The 18498-nt window shown below is 41.6% G+C and overlaps 1 protein-coding gene across 4 annotated transcripts in view; it reads left to right on the top strand.

Moving 5' to 3' along the window:
* Window positions 1-18498, top strand: part of LOC106589012 (four and a half LIM domains protein 3) — a 50469-nt gene that overhangs the window by 6270 nt on the left and 25701 nt on the right. For 2 of the 4 annotated variants that reach the window (XM_014178637.3, XM_014178636.3), the window contains exon 1: window positions 9038-9217. The exons of 1 other annotated variant lie outside the window; for it this stretch is intronic. The gene's annotated coding sequence lies outside the window, so the exon portion shown is untranslated. Of the gene's footprint in view, window positions 1-9037; window positions 9218-18241; window positions 18424-18498 lie in introns of those variants that run through there. One more of the 4 variants, XM_045709843.2, reaches the window with a different exon arrangement.

Raw genomic sequence — 18498 nt, forward strand, 5'->3', positions numbered from 1 at the left:
AGTTGGGTGAATTTTGGCCCATTCCTCCTGACAGAGCTGGTGTAACTGAGTCAGGTTTGTAGGCCTCCTTGCTCGCGCATGCTTTTTCAGTTCTGCCCACACAGTTTCTATAGGATTGAGGTCAGGGCTTTGTGATGGCCACTCCAATACCTTGACGTTGTTGTCCTTAAGCCATTTTGCTACAACTTTGGAAGTATGCTTGGGATCATTGTCCATTTGGAAGACCCATTTGCGACCAAGCTTTAACTTCCTGACTGATGTCTTGAGATTTTGCTTCAATATATCCACATAATTTTTCTTCTCATGATGCCATCTATTTTGTGAAGTGCACCAGTCCCTCCTGCAGCAAAGCACCAGTCCCTCCTGCAGCAAAGCACCCCCACAACATGATTCTGCCACCCCCTGTGCTTCACGGTTGGGATTGTGTTCTTCGGCTTGCAACCCTCCACCTTTTTCCTCCAAACATAATGATGGTCATTATGGCCAAACAGTTCTATTTTTGTTTCATCAGACCTGAGGACATTTCTCCAAAAAGTATGATCTTTGTCCCCATGTGCAGATGCAAACCGTAGTCTGTCTTTTTTATTGCGTTTTTTGAGCAGTGGCTTCTTACTTTCTGAGCGGCCTTTCAGGTTATGTCGATATAGGACTTGTTTTACTGTGGATATAGATACTTTTGTACCTGTTTCCTCCAGCATCTTTACAAGGTCCTTTGCTGTTGTTATGGGATTGATTTGCACCTGTCGCACCAAAGTACGTTCATCTTTAGGATACAGAAAGTGTCTCCTTCCTGAGCGGTATGACGGCTGCGTGGTCCCATGGTGTTTATACTTACGTACTATTGTTTGTACAGATGAACGTGGTACCTTCAGATGTTTGGAAATTGCTCCCAAGGATGAACCAGACTTGTGGAGGTCTACAATTTTTTTTCTGAGGTCTTGGCTGATTTCTTTTGATTTTCCCATGATGTCAAGCAAAGAGGCACTGAGTTTGAAGGTAGGCCTTGAAATACATCCACAGGTACAGCTCCAATTCATTCAAATGATGTCAATTATCCTATCAGAAGCTTCTAAAGCCATGACATTATTTTCTGGAATTTTACAAGCTGTTTAAAGGCACAGTCAACTTAGTGTATGTAAACCTCTGACCCACTGGAATTCTGATACAGTGAAATTCTGATACAGTCTGTAAACAATTGTTGGAAGAATGACTTATGTCATACACAAAGTAGATGTCCTAACTGACTTGCCAAAACTGTAGTTTCTTAAAAAATAAATAATTGTGGAGTGGTTGAAAAACGAGATTTAATGACTCCAACCTAAGTGTATGTAAACTTCCGACTTCAACTGTGTCTATGTATGGGTTTCCCGAGTGGCGCAGCGGTCTAAGGCACTGCATCTCAGTGCTTGAGGCGTCACTACAGACACCCTGGTTCAAATCCAGGCTGTATCACAACTGGCCGTGATTGGAAGTCCAATAGGGCGGCGCACAATTGGCCCAGCATCGTCCGGGTTTTGCCTGTGTAGGCCATCATTGTAAATAAGAATTTGTTCTTAACTGACTTGTCTAGTTAAATGTTACATTGAAAATGTTCAAAATGAATGAGCCATGCGTTAGTGTCCTTCAGGTAGATCTTCTGACGTTGGGAAGGATTAGGTCAGGTGGTTGGTATCAACCATAGAGAATGTTTCATTATTACATTGCATAATGTGACCCCCCCCCCCACCCCCCATTTTTTAAAATAATTGAAACATTCTAGAACCCCCTGAGGCATATCCACAAGCCTTTTAACAGTACAGGGTAAACTATCAAGATAAATAGGTTGAAATATGTATGTGACACAAAGCTTTGTTAATACTCCACATGTGCTCATACATTTTGTCATGCCTAATGAGTAGTGGCAGGATGAAGCCACAATGTATTGAACATAACTCTCTAATCAACCCCAGACCTGCAGTTTGGAGTGGTGGAAAATGGGAGGTAAACATTTTTGGGGAAAAAAGATATCTTGCTTGCTAGAGTTTTTCAGGGACCAGCAATTTCTTGTGACCGCAGAGAATGTAATCTGGTGATTAAGTCGGTAAGGAACCCTAAATTAGTCTGAATGAATGACAACACAAAGTAAAGCCTTATGGTAGTTCACTGCTTCAGTTTTTACCCAATCAGCTTCTTATTAATCAATATTAGTGCGACATACAGCCTGGTCCCAGATCTGCTTGTGCTCTTGGCAACTCCATTGGTCATGGTCAAGCAAAACATGGCATGTCAATTGGGAGTTGACACGATAGTACAGACTGGCACTCATTCACTCAGGCTAACAGAAAACAGGGACGAAGAACAAACAGTTTGATGAGTAGTCAGTGATCCAGAAGTAGCCTATACAGAAGCCTATAGAGTTCTGTTTTGTGTTTGACTTTTTCACATTCAAGTCAAAAGCAGCTTCTACAGTGATAACATTGATATGTTGGCTAAAGAAACACTTTTCAAGTTAACGAAAAGCTCAGTAAAGATTTGTTTGCCTGTGCCATTTGAATTTACTTATGGAGGCCCATTTACCGCCACCCCCCAAACAATCTGACTTTTGGGGTAAGGCCGTTTATCATGAGGCATTTCCAAGTTACAATCTTCAAGAATCAATGGTTATATATTAATCATTTAAAATTCAAAAAATATATTAATTAAATCTCATGTCAACTAGATGTCATCAAACAGGCACCAACTCACATCAACAAAACTGTCCATTCCATTAATATGGAACAATATCACCACAAACTCTCTCTCTCTCTCTCTCTCTCTCTCTCTCTCTCTCTCTCTCTCTCTCTCTCTCTCTCTCTCTCATGCACACTCACACACACACAAACAAACACACACACGTGAGATTGACTATAGCATATACATAAGGTTATCCTTGAAAGTTGAGGAGGGCCTGATGCAAAGAGCACATTGGATTCAAATGATACAGATTGCCTAAACGTATCTCATAATAATGACTTACTGTCTCATAATGATGACTTACTGTCTCAATGATGACTTACTGTCTCATAATGATGACTTACTGTCTCATAATGATGACTTACTGTCTCATAATGATGACTTACTGTCTCATAATAATGACTTACTGTCTCATAATGATGACTTACTGTCTCATAATGATGACTTACTGTCTCATAATAATGACTTACTGTCTCATAATGATGACTTACTGTCTCATAATGATGACTTACAGTCTCAATGATGACTTACTGTCTCATAATGATGACTTACTGTCTCATAATAATGAGTTACTGTCTCAATGATGACTTACTGTCTCAATGATGACTTACTGTCTCATAATGATGACTTACTGTCTCATAATGATGACTTACTGTCTCATAATGATGACTTACTGTCTCATAATAATGACTTACTGTCTCATAATGATGACTTACTGTCTCATAATGATGACTTACTGTCTCATAATGATGACTTACTGTCTCAATGATGACTTACTGTCTCATAATAATGACTTACTGTCTCAATGATGACTTACTGTCTCAATGATGACTTACTGTCTCATAATGATGACTTACTGTCTCATAATGATGACTTACTGTCTCATAATGATGACTTACTGTCTCATAATAATGACTTACTGTCTCATAATGATGACTTACTGTCTCATAATGATGACTTACTGTCTCAATGATGACTTACTGTCTCATAATAATGACTTACTGTCTCATAATAATGACTTACTGTCTCAATGATGACTTACTGTCTCATAATGATGACTTACTGTCTCATAATGATGACTTACTGTCTCATAATAATGACTTACTGTCTCATAATGATGACTTACTGTCTCATAATGATGACTTACTGTCTCATAATGATGACTTACTGTCTCAATGATGACTTACTGTCTCATAATAATGACTTACTGTCTCAATGATGACTTACTGTTTCATAATGATGCCTTACTATCTCATAATAATGACTTACTGTCTCAATGATGACTTACTGTCTCATAATGATGACTTACTGTCTCATAATAATGACTTACTGTCTCAATGATGACTTACTGTCTCATAATGATGACTTACTGTCTCATAATAATGACTTACTGTCTCAATGATGACTTACTGTCTCATAATGATGACTTACTGTCTCATAATAATGACTTACTGTCTCATAATGATGACTTACTGTCTCATAATAATGACTTACTGTCTCAATGATGACTTACTGTCTCATAATGATGACTTACTGTCTCATAATAATGACTTACTGTCTCAATGATGACTTACTGTCTCAATGATGACTTACTGTCTCATAATGATGACTTACTGTCTCATAATGATGACTTACTGTCTCATAATGATGACTTACTGTCTCAATGATGACTTACTGTCTCAATGATGACTTACTGTCTCATAATAATGACTTACTGTCTCATAATAATGACTTACTGTCTCAATGATGACTTACTGTCTCATAATGATGACTTACTGTCTCATAATGATGACTTACTGTCTCATAATAATGACTTACTGTCTCATAATGATGACTTACTGTCTCATAATGATGACTTACTGTCTCATAATGATGACTTACTGTCTCAATGATGACTTACTGTCTCATAATAATGACTTACTGTCTCAATGATGACTTACTGTTTCATAATGATGCCTTACTATCTCATAATAATGACTTACTGTCTCAATGATGACTTACTGTCTCATAATGATGACTTACTGTCTCATAATAATGACTTACTGTCTCAATGATGACTTACTGTCTCATAATGATGACTTACTGTCTCATAATAATGACTTACTGTCTCAATGATGACTTACTGTCTCATAATGATGACTTACTGTCTCATAATAATGACTTACTGTCTCATAATGATGACTTACTGTCTCATAATAATGACTTACTGTCTCAATGATGACTTACTGTCTCATAATGATGACTTACTGTCTCATAATAATGACTTACTGTCTCAATGATGACTTACTGTCTCAATGATGACTTACTGTCTCATAATGATGACTTACTGTCTCATAATGATGACTTACTGTCTCATAATAATGACTTACTGTCTCAATGATGACTTACTGTCTCATAATGATGACTTACTGTCTCATAATGATGACTTACTGTCTCATAATAATGACTTACTGTCTCATAATGATGACTTACTGTCTCATAATGATGACATACTGTCTCATAATAATGACTTACTGTCTCAATGATGACTTACTGTCTCATAATGATGACTTACTGTCTCAATGATGACTTACTGTCTCATAATGATGACTTACTGTCTCATAATAATGACTTACTGTCTCAATGATGACTTACTGTCTCATAATGATGACTTACTGTCTCATAATAATGACTTACTGTCTCAATGATGACTTACTGTCTCATAATAATGACTTACTGTCTCATAATGATGACTTACTGTCTCATAATAATGACTTACTGTCTCATAATGATGACTTACTGTCTCATAATAATGACTTACTGTCTCAATGATGACTTACTGTCTCATAATGATGACTTACTGTCTCATAATAATGACTTACTGTCTCAATGATGACTTACTGTCTCAATGATGACTTACTGTCTCATAATAATGACTTACTGTCTCAATGATGACTTACTGTCTCATAATGATGACTTACTGTCTCATAATGATGACTTACTGTCTCATAATAATGACTTACTGTCTCATAATGATGACTTACTGTCTCATAATGATGACATACTGTCTCATAATAATGACTTACTGTCTCAATGATGACTTACTGTCTCATAATGATGACTTACTGTCTCAATGATGACTTACTGTCTCATAATGATGACTTACTGTCTCATAATGATGACTTACTGTCTCATAATAATGACTTACTGTCTCAATGATGACTTACTGTCTCATAATGATGACTTACTGTCTCATAATGATGACTTACTGTCTCAATGATGACTTACTGTCTCATAATGATGACTTACTGTCTCATAATAATGACTTACTGTCTCATAATGATGACTTACTGTCTCATAATGATGACTTACTGTCTCATAATAATGACTTACTGTCTCAATGATGACTTACTGTCTCATAATAATGACTTACTGTCTCATAATGATGACATACTGTCTCATAATAATGACTTACTGTCTCAATGATGACTTACTGTCTCATAATGATGACTTACTGTCTCATAATAATGACTTACTGTCTCATAATGATGACTTACTGTCTCATAATAATGACTTACTGTCTCATAATGATGACTTACTGTCTCAATGATGACTTACTGTCTCATAATGATGACTTACTGTCTCATAATAATGACTTACTGTCTCATAATGATGACTTACTGTCTCATAATAATGACTTACTATCTCATAATGATGACTTACTGTCTCATAATAATGACTTACTGTCTCATAATAATGACTTACTGTCTCATAATGATGACTTACTGTCTCATAATAATGACTTACTGTCTCATAATAATGACTTACTGTCTCATAATGATGACATTGTCACGAATTGCTAGGAGTGGTGGTAGGAGTCAGACGCAGAGAGCAGAGGTAAGGAAATAATGGATTTATTTTCTCCGGTACGAAACGGTCAACGCCAACACAACAGGCGCGTGAACAAAATGACCAACCCAGTAATAACGGGCACACAGTCCGGAAAGAAAATCAAGGCGAAATAGCCAGCACATCCAAAAAGCACACTGACATAAAATAATCCCGCACAAACCTGGGCGAGCTAAACTGGCTTAAATAAACACAAATCAAGATACACAAATAGGGAACAGGTGCAACCAATAAGACATTACAAACAGAAAAGGAAAAAAGGATCGGCGGCTAGTAGGCCGGCGACGACGACCGCCGAGCGCCGCCCGAGCAGGCAGGGGAGCCACCTTCGGTGGGATTCGTGACAGACATACTGTCTCATGATGACTTACTGTCTCATAATAATGACTTACTGTCTCATGCTGTACCTTAGGCTTTTGTACAACTTCATATGGAAAAACAAGCCACATAAGATAAAAAGAGATGTTATCACCAACAGGGTTTGTGATGGCGGTCTAAATGTCTTAGATTTCACTCTCTTTAATCAGATATCAAAGGTCAACTGGATTAAAAAATACATAAAAAAATCCTCATAGTTTCTGTAATATTATACCTCATTTTCTTTTTCAGAAGCTCGGAGGGCTTAATTTTTTACTACAATGTCCATATATTGTGGGTAAACTTCCTGTGAAACTGGCAGATTTTCACAAGCAGGCTTTAATGTGCTGGGCTTTGTTGTATAAACACAACTTTTCACCTCATCATAAATGTTTTATATGGAACAATGGGTCGATATTATATAGAAACAAGATGTTATTTAACCATAAATGGTTCTCGAAAAACATTGTCCTTGTCAGCCAATTAGTTAATATTAGTGGGAATCTATTTACACGGAGAGAATTTATGGAAAGATACAACTTTGAGGTTTCAAGCAAGGAATATGACACTGATATTAAAGCTCTACCTAGTGGGATAAAAACTTTACTTCAGAATAATGCATATTTTGGAATATCTCCGATTGTAAGCGATATTCAGGTGAATGGCATTGGTCTACTAGATACGAAATTCAACAATCGTTTTATTAAGGGATATTTTCTACAGGAAGTCTATTCCCTCTGCGATATTCTGTTGGGCTTCATCGTTTGCTGTAAACTGGCACCGTGCTTGGCTCACTCCACACAAATTTATGGTGACCAATAAAGTAAAGGAGATCTCCTTTAAGATAATCCATAGATTCTATCCGTGTAATAGCTTGATTTCTAAATATATACTTGATGTTACCAGTGAATGCAGTTTTTGTGAACTAGAAACTGAATCTATTGAACACTTATTCTGTAATTGTTTATATAGTGAAGTGTTCTGGACTGATGTAAAAATACATCTTGGCCTCAAGTTTGACATATTATTTTACTACACTGATTACACAATTGAACGTGAGTATGTCATAAATCTCTTTATTTTATTAGGAAAATATTTCATACACAAATCAAAATTTATGAAGAAAAAGCCCCTTTTCTTAATTTTTTTATCTGATTTGGAAAACTTTTTTCTTTTTTTCTCATTTCTTTGTAATCCCTCTGGCTGTTATGTTTCTGTTTTGCATGTTACTGTTAAAATAAAATAAAAAAAATAAAAAAGTCTCATAATGATGACTTACTGTCTCATAATGATGACTTACTGTCTCATAATGATGACTTACTGTCTCATAATAATGACTTACTGTCTCATAATAATGACTTACTGTCTCATAATAATGACTTACTGTCTCATAATGATGACTTACTGTCTCATAATGATGACTTACTGTCTCATAATGATGACTTACTGTCTCATAATGATTACTTACTGTCTCATAATAATGACTTACTGTCTCATAATAATGACTTACTGTCTCATAATGATGACTTACTGTCTCATAATAATTACTTACTGTCTCATAATGATGACTTACTGTCTCATAATAATGACTTACTGTCTCATAATAATGACTTACTGTCTCATAATAATGACTTACTGTCTCATAATAATGACATACTGTCTCATAATGATTACTTACTGTCTCATAATAATGACTTACTGTCTCATAATGATGACTTACTGTCTCATAATAATGACTTACTGTCTCATAATAATGACTTACTGTCTCAATGATGACTTACTGTCTCATAATGATGACTTACGGTCTCATAATGATGACTTACTGTCTCATAATGATGACTTACTGTCTCATAATGATGACTTACTGTCTCATAATAATGACTTACTGTCTCATAATAATGACTTACTGTCTCATAATAATGACTTACTGACTCATAATGATGACTTACTGTCTCATAATGATGAGTTTCCTGTTACCTATGCTTCAGCAGTAGAGCGAGGAGGGACATTTATTGGGCGGGATTGTACGGGTTTGATTGATGCTGTTGCGCATGGGGAGGTAGTAGCTAGGCTACACAATGCGTTTCATAGTGGTTGAAGTAGAGGAGGGTGCGCCACTTCGTCGGAGGAGTGGGATCTTGACTGACCATCATTTGGAGTCAATTCAGCTGCCGGAGAAAAACTGCAAGCCACAGGTTGGTGACTGAAACCAAGGGACGACATTTCGCAAAGTTCCCTGACACGCAAAGAGCTGCTGCTGGTAAGATATTTGACATTTGTGCACGTGTTAATAACGAATAATAACACACTTATAGGAGTCGATATTATCAGTATTGGATTTAAAACGTGAATTGCCTTATTTCGGGCAAAGAAAGAACCTCGATAATGCAGCGTCAGTCATGCGAATCGATTCACCGTTCATCCGTTGATATTTATCAGATAACATATACCAAATATGTTAACTACTTTCATAAATTGGGAAAGGTAACCTGTGTGTTTTTATCAAGAGAACAGATATTCGCGTGGCTTTGTAGGTCAAGAAATGTGGACACACACAAAGATATCCTATCTATCACAGCTGTCAGGAGACACCTGTCTGAGTCAGTAACTCGGGCGGAAAAAGACTCCTGAGTCCCGAGATCCGTTTTGAAGTGGAAACGGAATTTAGGTTGAAAATCTGTATCCCTAAAATCTAAAAACGTCCCTACCGTTGACCCCCGCAGACAGTGGTGTGGGTGTGATACCAAATCAGTGATATGAATGCGGGTTGAAAACGAAGCAGATGCAGTGCTCTTTAGAAGGAACATTTTATTTGGTGTTGTTTTACACAAGACACAGGCAGATCATGTAACTTATTCCTCTCCTCCTCATAACCCCTCTCTCGCAATTCATTTCAGTGGGCTTTATTGGCATGGTAAACATATGTTTATATTGCCAAAGCAAGTCAAATGGATAAACAAAAGTGAAATAAACAGTCTCTCTCTCTCTTACATATTCTCTCTCTGCCTCATGCTCTCTCTCTCTCCCTCTATTTAGGCCTCATGCTCTCTGAATTCAATTCAAAGAGCTTTATTGGCATGGGAAACATATTTCACTTGCCAAAGCAAGTGGAATAGATAATAAACAAAAGTGATATAAGTAATACAAAAATAACAGTAAACATTACACTCACAAAAATTCAAAAATAATAAAGACATTTCAAGTGTCACGTTATGTCTATATACAGTGTTGTAACAATGTGCAAATAGTTAAAGTACAAAAGGGAATATAAATATGGATTGTATTTACAGTAGTGTTTGTTCTTCACTGGTTGCCCTTTTCTTGTGGCAACAGGTCACAAATCTCTCTCTCTCTCTCTCCATTTTTTTTCTCTCAGCCAACAAATGGTTAAATGTCCTCTTTATCTCTCTTTAAACTTTCTATCCTGTATAGACTGTCTATCCTGTGTCCTGACTAGTATAGGGGAGACCTTGTCCTGTTGCACATATTCCTAGGGCTCTAAACTGGATAGATTGTTGGACAGGGATCATAAACTAGATTCGATCCACAGGCCACCAGTAGGGAAACCCTAATTTACTGGATCATTCAAAGTAAGAGCTTGATTGACAGTGTCCTGACTAGTATAGGGGCGTTATTGTCTACTAGGAAGAATACAATAGTTTTGTTTTCTACTGTTTTACTTTTGTGTGATTTACTGGCCTTATCAGCATCACAGTTAAAACAGTTGTAGCCATCTCATAAATCATCACCTTCATTCGATCCACTTTGGTCCAACTGTACACATATTGGTTTCATTATTTAAACAATTGGCTTTTTTGTGAGGAGTCTTTCCCTGTGAATAACCCGCAGAAATGTGGTGGCAGCCAGAAAGAACTCAGTCATTATTTGTAGGAAAAGAGGAATTAGCCATTTTTAGAACAGAGGGGTGATGGTAGAAAAAGCATTTTGTTAGCTTTTTTTAATCCTAACATTGCAGCCACATGATTCTGCCCCATTCTGACCACAGTGGCACTCCACTGACATTCTTCTCATTGGGGAAGGTTGGTTCACTCCCCTGACATTCTTCTCATTGGGGAAGGTTGGTTCACTCCCCTGACATTCTTCTCATTGGGGAAGGTTGGTTCACTCCCCTGACATTCTTCTCATTGGGGAAGGTTGGTTCTGTGTACAATCATTGAAGCTGTGCCAGACGGTTGGCAGGACTTCTAGAGATGGAGTCTTTCCCAGCAACTGCCTGAGAGGGTACACTCTTAGAAATAAGGGTTCCAACAGGGTTCTTTGGCTGTCCCCATATAAACAACAGTAGCAAGGCTATATACAGTAGCGAAGCCATAACAGTAGCGAGGCTATATACAGGCACCGGTTAGTCGGGCTGATTGAGGTAGTATGTACATGTAGATATGGTTAAAGTGACTATGCATATATGATAAACAGAGAGTAGCAGCAGCGTAAAAGAGGGTTTGGGGGGGGAGGGCACACAATGCAAATAGTCCGGGTAGCCATTTGATTACCTGTTCAGGAGTCTTATGGCTTGGGGGTAAAAACTGTTGAGAAGCCTTTTTGTCCAAGACTTGGCACTCCGGTACCACTTGCCATGCGGTAGTGGAGAGAACAGTCTATGACTGGGGTGGCTGGGGTCTTTGACAATTTTTGGGCCTTCCTCTGACACCGCCTGGTGTAGAGATCCTGGATGGCAGGCAGCTTAGCCCCAGTGATGTACTGGGCCGTACGCACTACCCTCTGTAGTGCCTTGTGGTCGGAGGCCGAGCAGTTGCCGTACCAGGCGGTGATGCAACCAGTCAGGATGCTCTCGATGTTGCAGCTGTAGAACCTTTTGAGGATCTCAGGACCCATGCCAAATCTTTTTAGTTTCCTGAGGTGGAATAGGCTTTGTCGTGCCCTCTTCACAACTGTCTTGGTGTGTTTGGACCATTCTAGTTTGTTGGTGATGTGGACACCAAGGAACTTGAAGCTCTCAACCTGGTCCATTACAGCCCCGTCGATGAGAATGGGGGCGTGCTCGGTCCTCCTTTTCCTGTAGTCCACAATCATCTCCTTAGTCTTGGTTACGTTGAGGGATAGGTTGTTATTCTGGCACCACCCGGCCAGGTCTCTGACCTCCTCCCTATAGGCTGTTTCGTTGTTGTCGGTGTTCAGGCCTACCACTGTTGTGTCGTCTGCAAACTTAATAATAGTGTTGGAGTCATGCCTGGCCATGCAGTCGTGGGTGAACAGGGAGTACAGGAGGGGACTGAGCACGCACCCCTGAGGGGCTCCAGCGTTGAGGATCAGCGTGGCAGATGTGTTGCTACCTACCCTCACCACCTGGAGGCGGCCCGTCAGGAAGTCCAGGATCCAGTTGCAGAGGGAGGTGTTTAGTCCCAGGGTCCTTAGCTGAGTGATGAGCTTTGAGGGCACTATGGTGTTGAACGCTGAGCTGTAGTCAATGAATAGCATTCTCACGTAGGTGTTCCTTTTGTCCAGGTGGGAAAGGGCAGTGTGGAGTACAATAGAGATTGCATCATTAGTGGATCTGTTTGGGCGGTATCACTGTGGGGATAACGTCCTCGATGCACTTATTGATAAAGCCAGTGACTGATGTGGTGTACTCCTCAATGCCATCGGAAGAATCCCGGGAACATGTTCCAGTCTGTGATAGCAAAACAGTCCTGTAGTTTAGCATCTGCTTCAAGCATTGATTATGCAAGAATGGGCTGCCATCAGTCAGGATGTGGCCCAGAAGTTAATTGATAGCTTGCAAGGGCAGATTGCAGAGGTCTTGAAAAAGAAGGGTCAACACTGCAAATATTGACTCTTAGTATCAGTGAAGTGGAGGTAGAGATGGTGGGGCAAGGCAATGTAGCCTCCAGGCTAATTTAGCTGAATTACGTAGGGACCTGGGCAGTTTTTTCCCTGGTTAAAGCAAAGAGAGCACTTGTAAGAGCTAGGTTCTCCATGCTCAAGGAGATGGATGCTCCCAGCTCCTTCTTTGGTTTGGAAAGACAGAGCAGTGAAGCCAAGGGTTGTCTACGGCTGTCTGATGGGCGGGTGACCTCTGTGGTGGGTGAGATGCGGGATCGGACTGTGGAGTTTTATACTGAGTTGAATAGGGAAGAACTGTGTGATCCTATGTGTGCTCAGGTCTTGTTCGCAGGACTCCCTAAGCTCTCTCTGGCACAGAGGGATGAAATGGACATTCCTCTGTTGTCCCATGAACTGGCAGAGGCCGTAACCCAGATGTCCCCCGGCCGTGCACCGGGGGTCGATGGACTCCCAGTGGATTTTTATGAAAAATTCTGGGGAATAATTGGACAGGACTTCTTTTGCATGTTGCGTGAATGAGTCGGGGTAGGAGAGTTGCCAATGAGCTGCCGTTCGGCGGCTCTGACTCTCCTGCCCAAAAAAGGGCACTTCTGTGAACTTATGAACTGGAGACCTGTGGCATTGCTCTGTGCGGACTACCAGATATTTGCCAAGGTCCTCGCTAACAGACTGAAGTCCCGTCTGGACTCTATAGTACACAAGGACCAGACATATTGTGTACCGGGATGCTCAATCACTGACAACTTGTTCTTAGTCAGGGACATTTTGGACTTGTCGTGACTGCTGTACCATACTGATGTTGGCTGGAAGGAACCAGCATGCGCGCTGCTGAGGAGAGCTGGCGGATTAGGGTTGGACCGGCAGCTGTTCCTCATGAAGCTGGAGAGGCTGAGTACAGCAGGTCTCTCAGATTTCTACTCTGCGGTGCTGAGGGCCTGGCAGCTGCTAAGGCCCACACGAGAAGGAGGTATGGAGCCTGGGCTGTGGGTGTGGGAGGAGCCTATCTTCCACAACCCAGCCATCCCTTTGAGATCGGTTCAGTCGGCCACCCTGCAGAGGCAACTGATGGCAGGGGGTTTACAAAGGCTGGGTGACCTGAGACTGCTGGGAGAGGAGGGGTGGAAAACCCCGGAAGTCCTGGCACAACAAACAGGACTAACATCTCAGGGGACCTCCAGTGGAGGGTTTTAGATGGAGCCCTGGCCACTAACAGCTGGTTGGCACGGAACGACCCGGGAGTCGGACAGGGGTGTCCTTTCTGTGTCATGAGTGAAACTGTGCATCATGTGTTTTCTGTGTGCACCAGGTTAATGCCATTAATGTCTCTGTTGGAATGTCTGTGTGCACCAGGTTAATGTCTCTGTTGGAATGTCTGTGTGCACCAGGTTAATGTCATTAATGTCTCTGTTGGAATGTCTGTGTGCACCAGGTTAATGTCTCTGTTGGAATGTCTGTGTACACCAGGTTAATGTCATTAATGTCTCTGTTGGAATGTCTGTGTGCGCCAGGTTAATGTCTCTGTTGGAATGTCTGTGTACACCAGGTTAATGTCACTAATGTCTCTGTTGGAATGTCTGTGTGGGAGGTTGGGGGAGGTTTTTACTGTTGGGGTGTTCATAATGGGATACAGGTATTCAAATAAGGAAAATGCCAAATATGTGTTGTTGAATTTTCTATTTGCTCAGGCAAAGTTGGCTATTTGTCTAACAAGCAGGAACAGGGTCAAAGGTGGAGGGATAACAGACCCTTTACTAGTGTTTAATGGGATGGTCTCTGCGCGCCTTAGGGTGGAGTTTCACTTCTATAGAATGATAAAAAGTGTGGGGATGTTTCAGGAAATATGGTGTGTTGGGGGGGCTGTCTGTATAGCTGGGGGAGATGTTTCAGGAGATATGGTGTGTTGGGGGGCTGTCTGTATAGCTGGGGAAGATGTTTCAGGAGATATGGTGTGTTGGGGGGCTGTCTGTATAGCTGGGGAAGATGTTTCAGGAGATATGGTGTGTTGGGGGGCTGTCTGTATAGCTGGGGAAGATGTTTCAGGAGATATGGTGTGTTGGGGGGCTGTCTGTATAGCTGGGGAAGATGTTTCAGGAGATATGGTGTGTTGGGGGGCTGTCTGTATAGCTGGGGAAGATGTTTCAGGAGATATGGTGTGTTGGGGGGCTGTCTGTATAGCTGGGGGAGATGTTTCAGGAGATATGGTGTGTTGGGGGGCTGTCTGTATAGCTGGGGAAGATGTTTCAGGAGATATGGTGTGTTGGGGGGCTGTCTGTATAGCTGGGGAAGATGTTTCAGGAGATATGGTGTGTTGGGGGGCTGTCTGTATAGCTGGGGGAGATGTTTCAGGAGATATGGTGTGTTGGGGGGCTGTCTGTATAGCTGGGGAAGATGTTTCAGGAGATATGGTGTGTTGGGGGGCTGTCTGTATAGCTGGGGAAGATGTTTCAGGAGATATGGTGTGTTGGAGGGCTGTCTGTATAGCTGGGGGAGATGTTTCAGGAGATATGGTGTGTTGGGGGGCTGTCTGTATAGCTGGGGGAGATGTTTCAGGAGATATGGTGTGTTGGGGGGCTGTCTGTATAGCTGGGGGAGATGTTTCAGGAGATATGGTGTGTTGGGGGGCTGTCTGTATAGCTGGGGAAGATGTTTCAGGAGATATGGTGTGTTGGGGGGCTGTCTGTATAGCTGGGGAAGATGTTTCAGGAGATATGGTGTGTTGTGGGGGCTGTCTGTATAGCTGGGGAAGATGTTTCAGGAGATATGGTGTGTTGGGGGGCTGTCTGTATAGCTGGGGAAGATGTTTCAGGAGATATGGTGTGTTGGGGGGCTGTCTGTATAGCTGGGGGAGATGTTTCAGGAGATATGGTGTGTTGGGGGGGCTGTCTGTATAGCTGGGGGAGATGTTTCAGGAGATATGGTGTGTTGGGGGGGCTGTCTGTATAGCTGGGGGAGATGTTTCAGGAGATATGGTGTGTTGGGGGGCTGTCTGTATAGCTGGGGAAGATGTTTCAGGAGATATGGTGTGTTGGGGGGGCTGTCTGTATAGCTGGGGAAGATGTTTGAGGAGATATGGTGTGTTGGGGGGCTGTCTGTATAGCTGGGGGAGATGTTTCAGGAGATATGGTGTGTTGGGGGGCTGTCTGTATAGCTGGGGAAGATGTTTCAGGAGATATGGTGTGTTGGGGGTCTGTCTGTATAGCTGGGGGAGATGTTTCAGGAGATATGGTGTGTGGGGGGGCTGTCTGTATAGCTGGGGGAGATGTTTCAGGAGATATGGTGTGTTGGGGGGGCTGTCTGTATAGCTGGGGAAGATGTTTCAGGAGATATGGTGTGTTGGGGGGCTGTCTGTATAGCTGAGGAAGATGTTTCAGGAGATATGGTGTGTTGGGGGGCTGTCTGTATAGCTGAGGAAGATGTTTCAGGAGATATGGTGTGTTTGGGGGGCTGTCTGTATAGCTGAGGAAGATGTTTCAGGAGATATGGTGTGTTTGGGGGGCTGTCTGTATAGCTGAGGAAGATGTTTCAGGAGATATGGTGTGTTGGGGGGCTGTCTGTATAGCTGGGGAAGATGTTTCAGGAGATATGGTGTGTTGGGGGGATGTCTGTATAGCTGGGGAAGATGTTTCAGGAGATATGGTGTGTTGGAGGGCTGTCTGTATAGCTGGGGAAGATGTTTCAGGAGATATGGTGTGTTGGGGGCTGTCTGTACAGCTGGGGAAGATGTTTCAGGGGATAAGGTGTGGTGTGTTGAGGGGCTGTCTGTATAGCTGGGGCAGATGTTTCAGGAGATATGGTGTGTTGGGGGGCTGTCTGTATAGCTGGGGAAGATGTTTCAGGAGATATGGTGTGTTGGGGGCTGTCTGTACAGCTGGGGAAGATGTTTCAGGAGATATGGTGTGTTGGGGGGCTGTCTGTATAGCTGGGGAAGATGTTTCAGGAGATATGGTGTGTTGGGGGGCTGTCTGTATAGCTGGGGAAGATAGGTTGGATATACGGTTGTAGAAGGGGTGAGGTTTTGGTTAATGTGATGTTGTTTTGTATCGTGGGGTAGAGGGCAAGGTGAGTATGCAGCACAAGGGATATTTGTTTTAATGAAATGAGGATGTATCATTAAAGAAAGACAAAAAGTCAAGTCTCTCCCCGTCTCTCTCCCTCTCTCCCCGTCTCTCCCTGTCTCTCTCCCCCGTCTCTCTCCCTCTCTCCCCGTCTCTCTCCCCCGTCTCTCTCCCTCTCTCCCCGTCTCTCTCCCCCGTCTCTCTCCCTCTCCCCCCGTCTCTCCCCGTCTCTCTCCCCCGTCTCTCTCCCTCTCTCCCCGTCTCTCCCCGTCTCTCTCCCCCGTCTCTCTCCCTCTCTCCCCGTCTCTCTCCCCCGTCTCTCTCCCTCTCTCTCCCTCTCTCCCCGTCTCTCACCCCCGTCTCTCTCCCGTCTCTCTCCCGTCTCTCTCCTCCGTCTCTCTCCCCCGTCTCTCTCCCTTACACATGGAGATGTTACAACAGGCCATAGGGGTGCCTGGGGCTCTGGGAAAATAAACAGAGTTGAGAACATTAACACCCGGGGCCTGGGGTTGGATGGCTGGATGGATGCTCCACTGGCTACCAGCAGCTATCTGTTGGGAAAAATGTGTTTACATTGGACAAGCATATTTGTTTTGGATAATGACTGACTGCTGATTGTGCGGATCAAGACAACTTTTGTTTATTTCTTCTTTGGTCAAATTTCCACAGAAAAATTATCTAAATGAATCAGCCTGTTGCCACAAGTAACTTTGCTCGAGAAGAAGATTCTAGAGATGTATCTTGCCTCTTCATTCCACGGCTATCTATGACTACATGAAGAATAGTAAAGATTTATACAGTAAAGATTTATACAGTAAAGATTTATACAGTAAAGATTTATAAGGTATAGATGTATAAGGTATAGATGTATACGGTATAGATGTATACAGTATATATGTATATAGTATTGATTTATACAGTATTGATTTATACAGTATAGATTTATACAGTAAAGATTTATACAGTATAGATGTATACAGTATAGATGTATACAGTATTGATTTATACAGTATAGATGTATACAGTATTGATGTATACAGTATATAGTATTGATTTATACAGTATAGATTTATACAGTAAAGATTTATACAGTATAGATGTATACAGTATTGATTTATACAGTATAGATGTATACAGTATAGATGTATACAGTATTGATTTATACATGCTATATTCCTAATTTCAAAATATTTTTCTTTAGATTTCTTCTAACTTTATGCTCTTTTTCGTTAGCTTGACTAGACCGACTTCAGCACCAGATTATGCTCAGGCTTTCAGAGCGAAGAAGGCCTTGACACAGTGATATCTTTATTTGTTATCTGGTTTGGCACCAGAGGTGGTGTAGGAGGGACGTGGTTCTAAGAATTCTTTCAGTTGCAGCTTGCATTGTTCTCTGCAGAGTATAAACGGTCAGCTGGAAGCCGAAGCTAAACACAGCCAAGCACGTAGCCTCTCATTAATTTAGCTTTTAATGTTCCTCAGTGGGCAGGTGAAAGATTACAGGATCAGGGTTTCTGTTTTAATGTCAGCAACGGATATTTTGATTACTACCCTACGAGCAGGTGGAGACATGAATCAGTCCGTGCTTGTAAGTAAATTCAGATAAGAATGAAGATTAGGTAAGTCTTCACTTGTCTTCATTTGCTACGCCATCATCATCATC

This window comes from Salmo salar, chromosome 27, assembly GCF_965601325.2.
Source record: "Salmo salar chromosome 27, fSalSal1, whole genome shotgun sequence".
Classification (NCBI taxonomy): domain Eukaryota; kingdom Metazoa; phylum Chordata; class Actinopteri; order Salmoniformes; family Salmonidae; genus Salmo; species Salmo salar.